This window comes from Mesoplodon bidens (genome assembly GCF_964165515.1).
Source record: "Mesoplodon bidens genome assembly, chromosome: 9".
In the NCBI taxonomy this organism is placed as follows: Eukaryota; Metazoa; Chordata; class Mammalia; order Artiodactyla; family Ziphiidae; genus Mesoplodon; species Mesoplodon bidens.
Genome location: NC_138166.1, coordinates 44,075,375 through 44,093,509, shown reverse-complemented (window position 1 = coordinate 44,093,509; position 18,135 = coordinate 44,075,375). Strand labels below are relative to the sequence as shown.

At 36.0% G+C, this 18,135-nt stretch overlaps 1 pseudogene across 1 annotated transcript; it reads left to right on the top strand.

Annotated features, from left to right (window-relative positions):
* The first annotated feature begins 2,458 nt into the window (after positions 1–2,458).
* LOC308622761 (large ribosomal subunit protein uL6-like) lies at positions 2,459–5,201 on the top strand (annotated as a pseudogene). The gene is made up of 3 exons: positions 2,459–2,493; positions 3,344–3,397; positions 4,606–5,201. The product of its transcript is annotated as a large ribosomal subunit protein uL6-like (transcript).
* The last annotated feature ends 12,934 nt before the right edge of the window (positions 5,202–18,135 follow it).

The window sequence follows — 18,135 nt, the reverse complement described above, 5'->3', positions numbered from 1 at the left end:
ACCAATTCTGTGATTTGCTTTTATTAGTCTTTTCATTTCATTAATTATCTGTTGTCTAGTTAGAATGGCAGTTGGGTGTGTAGGGCTTTTGTTTTTTTGTCATTGTTTTTAGAACTCAAAGTTCAGGGGACTTTCTACCTCTTAACAAGTATTTGTGAAGTCACTGTAAAAGAAGCATGCTGTAGTGGAGAGAAGACCATACTAGAAGTAAGAGAGCCCAAGCCCTGATGCCTGTACTGCTAAACATTGATTCATCTGTTTATTCATTCATTCATTCTGTGCTTTTCTCACACCTGAAATTGGGAGATCTTACCAGTTAAGTTGGTTACTAAATTACTAGTTAAATTAGTTAGATATACTCAACAGCATGCTTATCTAATGGGAGTTGTCAATGATGAAAATAATGATTAGAGTTTAGAGGGGTAAGTACTATAATACACAGAACGCTTTAAAGTAGTCTCTGAAGTTCTTTGCTCCTAAGTAAAATATTGGACCTATCTGTTTCGTTTGTGAGCATAATAGAAAAATATGAGATTAGTATGTAAACTAGAAATAGTATACATATGACCGTGTACATATAGTTCAGTTGGGTAATACTGAAAGCATGTTAAATAAACAGTTATTTTCATTTTGGAGACTATATTAGTCAAGGTTCTCCAGAGAAACAGAGCCATTAGTAAATATAGATGTAGATAGAGATAAAAGGAGATTTATTATAGGAATTGGATCACATAGTTAAGGAGGCCAAGAGGTCCCAGGATGTGCTGTCTGCAAACAGGAGACCCAGGAAAGGCAGTGATGGAATTCAGTCTGAGTCTGAAAGCCTTAGAAGTGGGAGACCAATGGTGTAAGTACTGGTCTGAGTCAGAAAGTCTGAGAATCAGGAGGGCAAGAGAAGATGGATGTCTCAGATCAACCAGAGAGAGAGGAAGTTCACCCTTCCTCCACCTTTTTGCCCTGTATGGGCCTCCAATGGGATTGGCTGATGCCTTTCCACATTGGGGAGGGACATCTGCTTTGTTCAGTTCAATTCAAATGCTAATCTCTTCTAGAAACTCCCTCATTGAAACATCCAGAAATAATGTTTTACCAGCTATCAGTGCATCCCTTAGTTCAATCAAATTGACACAAAAAATTAAGCATCACAGCGACAGAGGGAAAAAAGGGCATCAGAACGTTATGTAAAAAAATTTAGAGGTAAACCTTGGCATATTACTTTGGAAGTTTTAAGTAACTTCTACCATGTGATGCAGTAATTTCTCTTCGGTATATCTAGGCCAGGAACTCTCTTTTGCCCTCCCCATGTTCATTTACGGAGCTTCATTCAACAAATATTTATTTACTGGTCCCAAATTATATACCAGAAACTGTTCTAGATTCTGGGGATAAAATAGAAAACCATTAAAACAAACTTATCCTCAAGTGTATCCCAATATTGTAATGGAACGTATTCTGAGGAGGGAACAAACAAAAAATAAACTTTTTAGCATACCAGCTGGTAATGGTGGAAAAAGAATAAAGCAGGAAAAGAGAATGCGGCATGTTGGGAGGAGGGTGATGGTGATTTCTTAGGGAGGAAAGGCTTCATTGAAAATGTGACATTTGATCAGGGACCTAAGGAAGGTGGAAAGTGAGCTTTGCAGTTCCATGGGTTCTCAGGACATAGAAAGGACAGATGCCCTCATGCATGTGGAAAGTTCAAGGACCAGCAGAAAGATCAATGTGGCTGGATCACAGGGAGCAAAACTGAGGAAACATTGTTTAGAAATTTGTATGCCATACTAAGAATTTTGGCTTTTCCTGTGAGTGAAATGGGGAGCACAATCAATTTTGAGTAGATGTATCATGTGCTTTGATTTTCATTTCAAAGGGATCACTGTGGCCCTTGTGTTGAGAATAGATATTAGGAAAGAAAGATGAGTCAGAGAGACAAACTAGAATAGGTGTTGGAAAACTACAGCCCATAGTTCACATCTGGCCAGCTTCCTGTTTTAGTAAATAGTTTTATTGGAACACAGCTACATTCATTAAATTGCATACTGTAGATGGCTGCTTTCACATTGTGGCAGAGGTAAGTAGCTGCAACAGGACCTTATGGCGTGCAGTAACTAAAACACTCACTATCTGATCCTTGTGGGTAAAAGTGCACACTCCTGAACCAGAAGGTTATTATGGTAATCTGAGTAAGTGATAGTGATAGCTTGTATTAGGATAGGAGTAATGGAAATAATGAAAAATGTTCAGACACTGCCCACATTTTGAAGGTAGAAAGGAAAGAATGTGCTGACAGAGGAAAAGTATAAGAGGCAAAAATAATAATCAAATCATGAATGACTTTTTTTTTTTTGGCCTGAGAAATGGGAAAGACCAGAGTATTGATATACTGATTGATTTTAAGAAGATTGATTTTATTGATTTTAGAAAGATTGTGAGAAGGGCAGGTTTGGAGGTACGGATCATGAGTTTAGTCTTTGAAATTCTTACATCCAACAGGTATATCTTACTAGAAAGTTGTACATCTAAGTGTAGAGTTCAGAGGGATCTGAGCTGGTGATATAAATTTGAAAGTTTTCAGCATAAAAAATTCATGGATGAGATCACAGGGCAGTGATGGTATAAAATCAAGAGGTTTTAAGAGTAGAACTGAGGCTCGAGCTTTTCCAGTGTTTGGAGGTCATGAGTTACTGTAAACTCAGCAAAACTGAATGAGAAGCAGCAGCTATAAAAATTGGGAGAGAAAGAAGAGCACATGAAAACCTGGATGCTGAGTGAAGAGAGTATATTAAGGAGACCATCCTCAGCCTTATTAGTACTGCTGGTCTTTTAGATAAGATGAGGATGGAGCATTTATTATTGGCTTAAAATATGGAGGTAGTGATAACCTTGAGGGAAGTTTTGATGGCATATGGGGTGAAATGCTAATTGGACAGGATTCAAGAGAATGGAAAGAAAGGAACTGAAGACAGCTTATAAAGAAAACTTCTAGATGTTTTCCTCTAAAGGAGAGCAGATAAGGTGGAAAAAGGATGTGGTATGGAGAATTTTTTTTCTGATTTTGTTTTTTTTACGATGGGAGAAATAGCAGAATGCTTGTATGCTCTTGGAATAATTTAGTCAAGAGGGAAAGTTATAATGTCCAAGACAGAAATTCCTGGAGCAATGTGTTTGAGCAGGTGTACAAGTGGAAGAAATGTCCTTCAGTGAAAACACAGGCTGTTCATTCAAAGTAACAGAAGGGAAGACAGAATGTATAGGCACAGATACAAATAGGTGACTTGATTGTAGCAGCTTGGAATGTTTTCTTCTGTTTGCTTCTTTTTCTCTTTTCTTTTCTTTTTTTTAGCATAGGAAGCAAGGTCAACAAGCTGAGGGGAAAAATAGAGAAGAAGTCTTGGAGGTATGAGAGGAGAGTGAAGGAGTAGAGGCTATCTAAACATCCTGTAAGAGAGGGTCAAGTGAATAGACTTGGGTGGGGGGGGTGTATAGCAGAGCTTCTGCAGAATACCAAGGGCTGAAATTCAAAACAAATAAAAAGTTATGATAATAATGTAAAAGGAAAAATATTCTAAACATCCAACAAAAGGATAATAGATAAATGATGGCTTAGAACTTTCAGTAAATGGACCTTTGTGCAACTATTAAAATAATTTTGTAATATGCTTAGTAACATGGAAAAATCCCTTCAAACAACGTTTGAGGAAAGCTCTTTATGTTCTAGACTGTTATTATGAGAATTTGACAAGTGGCATAGATAGTAAGACTCCAAAGACACATTGCTGGGAAGTGATGGCATGGATTACACTTCAATCTGATTTTAACTGATTACCACACAGCTTAAATTTACATTTTATTTTAAGCACCTACCTCACATGGTTAATTGAAGTTTAGCCTTTATTTTATTTTAACCTCCAAATTAAAAAAAATAAATAAACTATTACATAGATATGTATCCCCAATCTTCTACTTGAATAATTGTTTCAACAGAAATATATAACTTTTAATGTAACTAATATCATTTATTTCTAACATTCCAAGTTATCACTCCGAACTGCATTTTTGTGAAAGCTATTTCTGTCATTTAACACATAACCCTTACCTTTGTCAACACTTTCATCAGCCAGCTCTGTCTTTTGTAGATTTAACTATTCTGACGAAGTCTTCATGTAAATCACCAACATCTTTAACGTGCTAATTTATTCTTTGAAAATAGTATATAAAATGATAGAATTACAGGAGTTTCTTTGAATGCAAAAAGCCTGTACAACTAAACAGAATAAATTTAGACATAGGTGAATCAAGAAACAAAACCCAAATTTAGTGTGGGTCACTCCTCTGTGATGATTTCTTTAGCAAAAATAGTTTTAAGTTTCAGATTTTATTCTCAAAAGACTTTCAGGTTTTCTGCACACATGTTATTCATTGTAACAAATGGCACTTAGATGATCTTACCTAGTCCTATGACCATAAATAATATTTACCTCCATGCTTATGACTCCCAAATTTGTATCTTTTGTCCAGATCTCTTCTATAAGCTTCAGTCACATATATTCAGCTGTCTTCCTGACATCTCCCCTAGGTAATTCAAACATAATACATTCAAAACAGATCACTTACGATTTTTGCTACCTCTACTGTGAGAACAAAGATAATTCTCATCAGACTGTTGACATTCCAGAAAATGTTGACATCACTCTGAAAGGACACACAGTTATTTTCAAGGACCCCAGAGGAACTCTGTGGAGGAACTTCAGGCACATCGATGTAGAATTCAGTCTCTTTGGAGTGAAGAGACCCCAGCATTGACAAATAGTAGGGAAATAGAAAGGAAGTGGTTACTGTTCACACTATCTATAGTCATCCATAGAACATGATCAAGGGTGTCACACTGGGCTCCTGTTACAAGATGAGATTTGTGCCACTTGCCCATCAACCTCATTATGTAGAATGGGTCTCTTGTTGAAATTAGAAATTTCTTGGTTGAAAACTACATCTGCAGGGTTTGCATGAGACAAGGTATTCTTTGTTCACTATCTTGAGTCCAGAATGATGAGTTAATTCTTGAAGGAAACGGCACTAAACATGTATCAAATTTAGCTATTTTGACTCAGCAAGCCAGAACAGTTATAAATGAGAATATCAGAAAATTTGGAGATGGTGTCTATGTTTCTGAAAAAGGAAAAGTCCAGCAGGCTGATGAATAAAGTCTAAGAGTTGTCTAGCTATGGAAACAATAAGATGCCCGATGACTCCTAAGACCTTCTTGTGACATTTTAAAGATGCGATAAAAGCCTCTGTTGAAAAAACAACAAAAAACCCAGATCATCTGATTACCCTCTCTATCCACAAGCTGTCGTCTGTTTTTACAATGGAACCACCACTTGCTCAAGCCAAGAATCATCCTTAATTCACCTTTCTCTATAAACTGTTTTTGCTCAGTTTCAAGTCTGTTAGTTCTACCTCCGAAATACATGTCTATTCAATCCACTCTTCTTTGCCTCCCCTGCCCCTCTCTAGTCCAAGCCCTAATCATCTCTAGCCTGTATTACTGTTAGTATTCTAATTAGTCTGGGGACTTTCTCATTTCTTCCTTCTAAGTTCTCCACAAAACAAATATTTTTGAAGAACCATTCAGATCACATCACTTTCCTACTTAAAACCTCTTAATGGTTTTCTGTTGTGCTCAAATAAGATTGAAACTCCTTATCCTGATCTATAAGATACTGCATGCTTTAACTGTTGTCTGGGTTTTTACCCATTGTACTCCCCCTAGCTTTTTCTTCAGTTGCGTTGTTCTTTGTCTTCTTTGAAGACATGGAGCCTTTCTAGCCTTAGATCCTTATATCTACTCTCACCTCTATCTGGACCACTTTTCCATGGCTCTTCTTATTCTTTAGATCTCAGATGAAATGTCACACCCTGAGAGAGGTGTTTTTTGACCATCCTATCTGGAATAGATTCCCCACTTTGAACTTTATTCTGTCAAAACATCTGCTTACTTCTCCTACAGAACCTACTATAACCTTTGGGTATTTTGCTTATCCATGTATTTCATTGCTTATTTTGTGTCTCACCAATTTATAGTTTGTCACTGAAACCCCAGTGTCTGTCACATATCAGATTCTTAATAAATAATTTTTGAATAAATGAGTGATATGCCATTTTCACTCCTTGCAGAAGCTTTAGTTCACTTTCATAGTTTGAGTCCATTAGTTACCACGTGTGTAGGCAATTGATATTTAGATTACAGGTGATAATTGCCTTCTTAACTTCCCTATTTTCTACTTTTAGCATGAAAAGATCTGTTTTAAGCAATTTCTAGAGCCCTTTGGTATATCACACTTCTAAATCTTTGTCTTCTTTTGCCACAGATAATTCCAATGGATATTTATAAGAAACCCATTTAGCTGGATACCCCCAGCTGTTTCTCATTTTCACTCAGGTTCTTACCTCTGGGTAAATGTTTCCCTATTTTAACCACCTCTGAACAATTTTAATATCACACAAATCAAAATGCAAATATACAAAGCAAAAGAGGTTTCTTTATCCTCCTTCCACCATTTGCACAGGCTGTCTACATAAATTTGCTGAAGGTAGTAAAGATAAGACAAAAAATAAGTTGGAATCAGGGGGAAAAGGGTTTAATCCAAAAAACTCATCTCAGGTGACTGAAATCACAGCATGAGTCAGTGCATTTATTAAGATGCTGCCTAGCCAGCTGAGATAGATCATATTTTTATATCATCAACCAGGCCTTTGGCAAATAAACATGACCATAGGCTACTCAATTTTATTTTAGAGATGCCGTTTTCAAACTTTCAGTGATCTTTACCACAGGTTCCAGAATCCCACAGAAAGGCATAATCAGAAATCACATCATGTCATATCTCCAACTTCTGAAGTAGAAGTCATTAAAATTGTTTTTGTAGATTTAGTGAATTTATGCATAAAACCTCTACTTGGTTATCCTTTTGTGTCATAGAGAGCACTAGCAGTGTTTCCTTTCAGTTTTTCCTCTAGAGTCTGGTGGGCCAAGTGGACAGGGTCAGAGTGACCAGCTGATGCTGGTCAGTATACTGGCCCGTATTACCCCATGGAACACTTCCCCAGAGTTAGAAACATGTTTAATTCTCGATCTCATTTAACCTTCTTTTATCCATCAACAGGCCCTAAAGGACCTATAAAACTTGTATTTGTCACAAATCTGTATCAGCTATATCTATATCTTAGCCACAGGAAAGGGAAGAACAATTTGTAAGTTCAGGAATGTATTAGAAAAATGAAAGAAGCTATTCCCATTGCCAGAGGGGAGCCGGCTCTGCAAAGACAGAAAGTGGAGGATAAAACAATCCTTTTACTCCTCCCCTCCTCTCTTGTTCAGTCCACAACATCATAATTCCAACAATAGAAACAACCAGATAATTTTTCAGGAGTTCTGAGCAAGGGTGTTTGTTTCTCACTTTCTTACCTACATATTAGAAAAAAAATCAAGTTTCCCTTAGAGGGAATGCCAGTGTAACATGTCGCCACCCAGGTGGTATGTTAGGCAGTAACATGACCAGTTGAAAAAGGGCAAAGGCATACTTGCAATTTTCTGCAGGACTTTCTAGTTTTCCTTTAAGCCTAGAGAAGGAGGAAGCAGATATCTGGGATGTGATCTGGCTTAGCACCCCACAACAAAGTCTATCCAGTTGGGTAAAATAGTCCCAGAAAATGGGGAGGAAAGGGAACAGTTATGCCTCTGCAGTATCCACAATGCTGTGAGACTGAAGAGAGGGTGCCCAGGTGGGTATCTGAAGACCACTGAATTTATCACATGGCAAAATAGTAGTCTCCCTAGTCAGACTAGGTAAGAGCGCTATTAGCCTGATAAATCAGGAAACAAATCATAGGTTTTATTTGCTATAGATGTCAGCAGCTGATGGCAGCTGGGCATTAAGGCAAGAGATACTACACTGGAACCCAGGGTATTTCACAAGAACCTACATACAAGGAAACTGAAGTCAGAGTAGTGGATATTATCATGTCAGCAGAGTATGTAGTATGAGAAAATTGAAGCATAGGACGGGACTGAATTTTGAATCAAGGGCACCAAAAGAAAAGAGTAATCTGAATAAGGAGTGATCAAATGTGTTGACTGTGACCAACTAATGATTAAAAATCTCCATTGAACTTGCAATTTGAAAGTCATTAGTGACCCTAATAGAAACAGATTTTGTGAAGAGGAGAAGACTCAAAGACAGAGTGGAGGAGCTGGTAAGTGAGAGAGTAAAGGGTGGATGAGGAAATAGAGGCATCAGCTGTAGTCCTTTCAATAAATTTGACAATGAATAGGAGAGAAATCAGGTAATCTTAGAGAAGAAAGTGGAGTAAGACAATGTTGTTTTTTGTTTGTTAAATCATTTGTTTTAAGGAAGCAGAACATAGTGAGAGGAGGTAGCCCTTAAACATCTCATTGAATCCTTACAATTTACTGGGGTAGAATGTGTTTCCCCCATATTGGGAATAGAGACTGATTGATTTAAAATCCTCATTCTACCACTTATAAGCTATGTGACTTTTGGTCAATTGTTTAACCACTTGAGCCTCAGTATCCTTATTCATGAAATTTGATTGAGAATGATGATCCTTGGGGGATGAAGTCTGCTTCATAGGGTTGTTATAAGTTAACGTTTATAAAGTGTTTAGAATCCCATGGTGAGCAATATATAAGTGTTTGTAAAATAAAATAAATCTCTGATTTTAAAGCACATATTCTTTCCACTCCACCAGCCCAAACTACATATCAGTTTGCTGACTCCCCTCTTGGAAGTGATAATATATTTTCCCAGGGCAAAATAAGCAATTATAATTCTTGTAATGCTATAATTCAAATAAATAGAATTTTGTGGACTATCAAAGAAAGTAATGAACATGCATTATAGTAGAACCTGGAATATATTTTCTTATAGAAGCAAAAACAAGTATCAAATATTTCTTGTGATATAGGTTGGAGATGGCTTGTTGACTAAAAACAGGAAATGGAAGAAAGATAACACCTTCCAGTGAGTTATCAGTGAAATGGGTTCTCCATTCCTCTTTACCTGGTTCAGTTTAATTGCTTAATAACTGGAAATAGACCTACAAACCACAGCAGAAGAGCATCTGCATATTCGAGTGAGAGGGCAGGGAAAATTGCTTGCCATGAAACTTTACACTGTAATCGTCACTGAATTGTAGGGACAGGAGGTGATTTCTGAGTAACTGAAATAATTTGAACTTGTATTAGACTCTTGTTTTTGCTTGTTATCTTTGTGACTGCTGACAACATATATTTTTCATAAAACCCCCAAATTCCACCTCCTCGGCCAAGTTTGTATTTTTTACTATTCATGTTTTCCTTACCAGCTGAGTTCTTATATGCAGAAATACTTTGAAAATTAAAAAACATAAAACATAATATTTATTTATTTATTTACTTACTTACTTACTTATTTTTGCGGTACTTGGGCCTCTCACTGTTGTGGCCTCTCCCGTTGTGGAGCACAGGCTCCGGACGCGCAGGCTCAGCGGCCATGGCTCACGGGCCCAGCCGCTCTGCGGCATGTGGGATCTTCCCTGACCAGGGCATGGACCCGTGTCCCCTGCATCGGCAGGCAGACTCCCAACCACTGCGCCACCAGGGAAGCCCTATTTTTATTGTACTGTTATTTTCTCGTTAAGAACTCTACTGGTCCAAGAGGTACTAATTTTACTATGAATTAATCTGAAAGTAGGAAACACCTTGGGATATTACCTAATCTTGAAAAATGAGATGGTTTTCTGGCATCTGAAATATCTGTTCAGACTGCAGGTACTATAAGGGTCAAGAGAGAGAGAAGAGAAACTGGTTAAGAAAGTAAGTAGAACTTTGAGTGAATTCAATGTTTTTATATTCTGGAAAATCTCTCAAATGCCTGACACATGTTCAGTAACTCCTAATAATAATTCCTGAATGTCTGATTTGATAGTACAGAGATGAGCACACATACATCATTTTTTCACTGATATCCTGAATAGAATAATTTCATTAAAAAGCCATAATATTTAAACTTTATACATCATTGCCCAAGAGTAAGGAACACATTAATGACTTTAATGAATTAGTTGTGTTCATGAATTATTACCTGGAATATATATATATATATTTCAAATTTCTGCATGTATGTGTTTAAACAAGATATAGTAAGTTCTTAACAGTTTAGTGTGTGAGTGTACTTGGCGTGAGTTAGGACAATCTTCTGTTTATGCTTCCAGTTTACTCTTCACCTTGTTCCATTCTCAAAAGTCTAACCTGTGGGGGGCTCATCAAAGCATTTCCTTACCCTCTGGTTTCTCCTTGGGTTTGGTCAACAGGCTGTACCAATAGGAGATCAAAGGAGAGAGGAGACTGATACAGGGGTATTAATCCCCTGGATGTCTCTCTGCCAGTTTGTGACCAGTGTCCCTTTTGGCTGTTACTTCCATTGAGAAGCCTTCTCCGTATAGCTATCCTCTTTAGGTTCCAGTACTAGCTTGCTCGCGTTGCTTCCTCCCATTAGACCTAGAGGGTAGTACTTTTTCCCTGTTATAACTAGCCTCAGTGTATTACACTATTTATTAATGACCTTGGTCCACCCTTGGAAATAATCTCTTTATTAAAATCTCCTCAAATAACATTTGAATGATCCACCTGTTTCCTGACTGATCTGTTACACTATAGGAAATGGATTTCCCAGAGTACTTAGTTGTGGTGTAATAATCTTCGGTGCCAACATCATTTCTTGTCTGCTTTGTTGCAGTAGCTTCCTATTGTTCTTCCTGCTGCTTCTACTCTTGTTCCACTAAAGTCTATCTCCTACACAGCAACCAGAGTGATCTTGTTAATGTAAGAAAGATCAGATCATTTCTCTGCTCAAAGCTCTTTGACGGCTTTAAATCTAAAAGTCCAAGACATCTCCATGGCCTCAGGACCCTAATAATCTTCCCCAATCCATGGCTAGCTTACCTCCCTTCTCTGATCTCCTCTACTAGTAACCTGCTCCCATATACCACTGCTCTAGACCTTTCATTGTTTCTTGAGCACACCAGCCACGCTTCCTATTAAGGAAGGATCAGCACGTTTGGTATTCCTGCTGCCTGTTAATGTTCTTCCTCATGGGTTTTGCACTCACCAATCAAAGTTTAGCTTCTAAATTGAGGCCTTTCTGTACACCCTATTCAAATGAAACTCCATCTTGCCTTAGGCTTGCTTACACCGTATTTTCTTTTTTTTTCTCCAAAGTGCTTATCATGAACTAGCATACTTATTTTATGCCGTGTCTTCATTAAAAAAAAAAATTACTTGCATAAAAACTGGTTTATTTCTGTTTACCCCATACTCTGAATGCCTCAAACACTGCCTGGCACTTAGTAGAAACACACTATATAGTGACTTAATGAATGAGTGGGTACATATTACTCACTGAAGGTTAGTCACATTTTATTCAGGTCACAGTGACTTTAGTTGCAATGTTAGTACTGATTTAATTAAATCAATCATGTAAGAAATTATTAAAACAGCTCTATGCTAAAAATTTCATTACTCTCTGAGACTTACATCTGTTTAATGTACACAAATAAATAAATTACATGTCTTAATTTACTCTTAAATCAATAGAATAATGTAAGTAAAGTGAATCAGTAGACCTAAATTTTTGAACTAGCTCTGCTAGCAACTTATATTGCAAAACCTAAGACAAAGTCACTTTAATTTCTATGCACTCCAGTTTCCTTAGCTATAAAATTAGGCAAAAGATTAGATGATTCTTAGGGTCCATTATTCCCCTGAAATTCTAAGAGGTGGTGGTTATATAATATACCTTTTGAGAATATATATATTTTAAAATGTTATCTGAAATTATAGTGTAATCAATGCTAAGGATCACTAATAAGTGACAACTACAGGAAGCACATATAACATTATCATTTGTCTTTCATCTTCTTTACTAACAATATATCACCACGTCTTTTTCTGGAGAATAACAATGGATAAAATAATCAGGGAACTACTGACCACAGATAATCCATTGATTAAGACCGAAGTATAATTTTTTTAAATTGAAGTATAGTTGATTTACAATGTTGTGTTAGTTTCAAGTGTACAAAACTGATTCAGTTATATATATATATATATATATATATATATGTATGTATGTATATGTATATGTATATGTATATATTCTTTTCCAGACTCTTTTCCCTTATAAATTATTACAAGATATTGAGCATAGTTCCCTGTGCTATATAGTAGGTCCTTATTGTTTATCTATTTTATATATATTATTGTGTATATTTTCATCCCAAACTCCGTATTTATTCCTCCCCCCACGTTCCCCTTTGGTAACCATAAATTTGTTTTCTATGTCTGTTCGTCTATTTCTGTTTTATGAATAAGTTCATTTGTATCATTTTTTTTAGATTCCACATATAAGCGATATTATATGATATTTGTCTTCCTCTCTCTGGCTTACTTAGTATGATAATATCTAGGTCCATCCATGTTGCTGTTAATGGCATTATTTCATCCTTTTTATGGCTGAGTAATATTCCACTGAATATCTATACGAAATCTTCTTTATTGGTTCATATGTCAATGGACATTTAGGTTGCTTCCATGTCTTGGCTATTGTAAATAGTGCAGCAGTGAACACTGGGGTGCATTTATCTTTTTGAATTATAGTTTTCTCTGGATATATGCCCAGGAGTGGGATTGCTGGATCATATGGTAACTCTAGTATTATTTTAAGGACCCTCCATACTGTTCTCCATAGTGGCTGCACCAATTTGGGACCAAAGTATAATTTTGAGTTTACTGCTGTCACCAATGTATTGAGAATATATTAAAATATATATGAAATATGTTATGACAGATGAGATGTGTCAGAATTTCAGATTATACTACAGTATTTTCATCCTTGATATTCCTAGAAATGTATCCATCTCACAGATTTCCAAATCCAAGAAAAGATTTTAAATGGTCTCAAATGAGTACTTCAAATTGAAATGAACCTTTTATGTATGACATATTTTTAACCTTTAGGATTCAAACTGGACTCCTGAAAAAATTTATGTAAAATCTGTAGAAGTTTCCAGATGATTCTCCTTATCTCTTTATATATCTGAAAATACAAAGTCACAAATTTTAAAATTTTTCTCAGTGTCTGCATTGTGCCATCATAGCAAAAATCACATGCTATTTATCACTTTTGAATTTTCACCACCAGAAATGTCATTAATTTTAATGATAAAATCCTGTTATACCTTGCATTGAGTTGACCTTTTACGCTCTCAGACAAAATGTGCCATATAACCATAAGGTGGTATTACTGTTATTTGGAAATGAAATAGCACTTCTTATCCTTGCATAGTAGGATGACAGACAAAAAAACTTGTATACTGTAATTTTTTTCTCTGCAAATTTTGAGTGCAATTTTGAGAATGAATATTTCATATATATATATATATATATATATATATATATATTTAAAGTTTCTTTGAAATTACTGGAAAGTAAAAACAAATAAATATACATAATTATTTATAGGCATCTATCAGGTAGAGATCATGCTTTTCTTACATTTATTGTTTTATCTGCCTCAATTGTTTTCAGTAAAATTGGGACAAAAATCATTAGTTATTAATATACCCAGCCCCATAAATGTGTTTTATCCCCCTACAAAATAATCTTTTCATCCTGTATCAATTCATCTTTATTATGAAACTAAAACAAATTCTCAGCTGAGTAAAGAATTCAGTGTCTGCTTGTCAGACTTTTGGATAGTGGAAAATTCTCTTGTTTGGAAAACAAAGAACTCACAATTTCTAGGCTCTTAGAGCTTGATGATATTTGTTTCCATCATGCCATTTTACTTATTGTACAATACATAGGAGAATGCTTTCTACTGGCTTCAAATGTAGCCTTATAACAGGCATGGTTCAAAGAAAAGGCTCCCTACATGCATCACAATTTCTTCCTTGCTGCTGCTGTTTCGTATACACTTAGGTGGTACATCCATCCTCATTAGGAATCACTCTTCCTTATGGACAGACTATTCTCAACAATCAGCGAAGCCAGTTCTTCTCTTGGATTTAAAATATCCTCGCGACTTTCATTCTCACTGTTTTTCTTTTCTGTGGTCCCCAATTAACACCATCTTTTTTTTTTAAAGCATAATATCGCCTACATTTATTTATGTTAATATAATCTAACAGACTTTATGGGTAGGAGGAAGCAAGCATTAAAAAAGGCAACATTAAAGGAGGGCATTGCCAAGTACTGGATTTAAAAATAAGTAGAATTTCAAAAGAGCAGCTCTTAAAAAAGTATGTTTAATCATTGTTAGCAGCTTAGAGCAAAATTATTTTATACTCCTAGTCACCTACCATTTAATATTTATAAAGCACATTTCTACTTTTCATGAGTCTTAAATATTCTATGATTATTATTTCTATAATTTCCAAAAGCCCCCTCAGAGAAAGTATACTGCAAGTTAGAAAATTACCTGATATGGGAAAGGGAACAGTGACACACATATCTGAGAGATTGTGTGATACAGTGGGGTAAAAGTAATTAACGAGGAGATAGGCAATATGGGTTGCACTTTGGTGTCTGTCACTTGCTACATTTGTGACTGAGCAAATTCTGTGGTTCTTATGTTCTTTAGTTTTCATACCTGGCAATGAAAGAAATAGCTGTCTTGTTCCACCTTTTATGTTATTTGAGAGTTTATTGATAATGTGTGTGAAAGTGCTTTCAAAAGTTGAAATATTTTAAAATATTGTCTTCAAACATCCTTTAAAACTTTGAATTCCTATCTATATACCACTAAAGAATCAGCTTTCTCTTCCTCTCCACCAAAAAAAAAACAAAAAAACAAAAACATTGCTCCCACTTTGGAAAGAATATAAACAGTTGAAAACTCCTCCTCATGGCTCCCCACAATTCCAGGCTCTCTCTACTTTTATCTATTGATTTTTTGGGGTCAGATTTTGTACCAAATGTCTCATGCCACTTTAAAAAACCTTAAATGATAGTGTCACTAATAAACAATAATAACAAAACTACACATGCTTGACTGTTGATGTCAAGATACTAATACCCAATTCCACTGTATCTTAACCCAGATATATCTCAAAATAGCCCTTTTTAAGCTTGTGATCCATTAGGCTCAAGCCCAATCCTTATTCCCTATGCAAAAATATCATTTTTTTTTAAGCTTCTTTAATTTTTCACTCAAACCATCCATTAGATAGGCCCATTTCTTCCTTGTAATAGCTCCTGTTTTCATGATCACAAATTTTATGTAACATCACATTTTGTTTACTGGACTACAACAGCTACTTCTACTGCTACTGTTACTACTTTTATACTACTCAGTGCTTTGTTTTCTCCTTTATAAAAAAGGGATGGTAGGGGCTTCCCTGGTGGCGCAGTGGTTGAGAATCCACCTGCCGATGCAGGGGACACGGGTTCATGCCCCGGTCCGGGAAGATCCCACATGCCGTGGAGCGGCTGGGCCCATGAGCCATGGCCGCTGAGCCTGCGTGTCCAGAGCCTGTGCTCTGCAATGGGAGAGGCCACAGCGGTGAGAGGCCCGCGTACCGCAAAAAAAAAAAAAAAAGGATGGTAAAACCAGTACCTAGAATTTTTATTTGGGTTAAGTTAGCAAATAAAAATAATATACACATAAATTCTTTGAAGAAAGGAGCATATGGTATTTCAGGTATACTTCTATATTCCCTGCAATATTTAACACTAAAGTAATTTTCTACCCATGTACATAGTATTTATCCTTTGAATACACTGAATACCAGATAGCTAAAATATTTGTGCTCATAAATATTATATACACATGTATATATGTATATGTGTGTATTTCCATTTGTATGTATATATATATAGTATTAATGCATATTTTGTTCAATTTCTTACTTTCCAGTAAGTAGTACTAAGTACTAATTACTATTCAAAAGAACTCTGAGAGGTAGATGTTACAACCCTCATTTCACAGAGGAGAAAACAGTGGCTTCAAGATGTTATAACTTTCTTGGAATTACTCAGCTTAATAGTGCAGAACAAGATTCCAAACACAGGTTCTTCTCTTATAAGTAAATGCTGCTTACACCACTTCATCTAATTGTCAGACACTGTTTTAGCCAAAGATGATAGAGTTGTAATTTAGAATAGCCTCCTGCATTCTAGTCTCCTTTCCCATGCCCAAGCCCGAGAGGAGTTCCTTCATCAACTATTTGGGTTGGATGAGATCATTTTCCCCCTTTGGAAACTTGAGCAGAGTATGGCCAATTCCATCCTCCACTCTAAAAACATACGTGACTTCTCCTACCTTAAGTCTAGTGATCAAACGTCTTTGAAGCACCCTTCACCCGACCCAAGCATTATTAGCTTTCAGTAAGTTTATTCCTTTGTGATTTGAGTCAAGAAGATACTTCTTGTGGATGCAAGAATCCCTTCGTATCAGTTTAAAAATGTTTTAACAAAATTGGTGAAATTCTTTTATCTTTTTGTATTACAACATAAAATTGGCACCAGTATGCCAAATGACCACAAATGACCACAAATTAATTAGGAAAGTTGATGAGCCAATTCGTTCCTCTGGCTCATGATACTCTCAGTATTTTAGAAGTGTGCTTTTCTCGATCATCCATGGATTATTACATCATTGTACTAAATAAAGTCACATTTTCTTAGATATTTCAGGAATATGCCTTATAATGTATTTTAGGTAGAAGGTTCTTGCATTCATGGCTGCCTGTTTCCTGAAATTTAATAGTTATTCACCATAATCATGTAAATTCAGTGTTCTGTAAAGTAAATTTACTTCAAATGAAGAACACTTTTCTGTAAACATCCATGTGTATCACTTTCATTCTCTGCTGAGGCTGGCTTTATTGCTCTAAGCAAATATTCCCTGATTTTATTTGTAAAATATTTCTGAAGAAACAAAGGTGGTTTTGAACTTACTTTCATTTTTTTCCCCTTTTACTGAGATTATGACGACTTTGAACAGTTCTCAGATGAATTTCACCTTTCCTTTTTGTCTATTTCAAAGAAAGGGAGCCTTTGAAGAACATTTTTTTCTTTTTTAATATATCTAAAGCTTCTATTACATAAAAATGAAATTTCCATTTAATACTTTGGGCTTTCACTGAATAGACTATGCTCAGTGGAGACAGAGGCAAACAAACTTACTTTTAACTATTCCTCTTGTCCATGGGGACCCATGTCCTGTCACTTGTTATTCCTCTGCTCTGCTCACAGTAGGGACACAGTAGGACCTCAATTCAAGCACAGTTTGCCATGGGCATGAGGACTCTGAATGTGCACAAAGTTGATGCAATTTCATAAGTCACAGTTTCCTGGAGGAAGTACTATGGGAGAAGAATATGGGGTCATGAGAAGCTGAATTCTACTTCACCTCTTCTCTACCCTTCCAAACATACCTGACCTGGGTTACAGAGAGAATGCTTTCAATCTTTTGCTGTGGTGGTTATCAAAAGCTTGAGCCTGCTTCTTCACTCTTCAGAAAAGAAACTGAAAATGTAAGAACTATTTTTATGGGATGCAGTAGTCATGCTATAGCTACCATACAGTTTCTGGGAATAGCTTCCTGTTTTTCCTCTTTGATTAAACAAATGTATCAATATATATCAGGTTATGTCTAAGAGTGAGATTTTTTGTTCAGTGGCAATTCTACCTCATATGCCAGCAGAATATATACAACATGGTTTGATTTTAGAAATTAAAATATGATGGGCTATTTTTAAATTTTTCTTGGAGTATAGTTGATTTACAATGTTGTGTTAGTTTCAGGTGTACAGCAAAGTGAATCAGTTATGCATATATATATATCCACTCTATTTTAGATTCTTTTCCCATATAGGCCATTAAAGAGTATTGAGTAGAGTTCCCTGTGCTATACAGTAGGTCCTTATTAATTTTCTATTTTATATACAGTAGTGTGTAGATGTCAATCCCAGTCTTCCAATTTATCCATCCCCACCCCTTACACCCTGGTAACCATAAGTTTGTTTTCTGCATCTGTAACTCTCTTTCTGTTTTGTAGGTAAGTTCATTTGTAC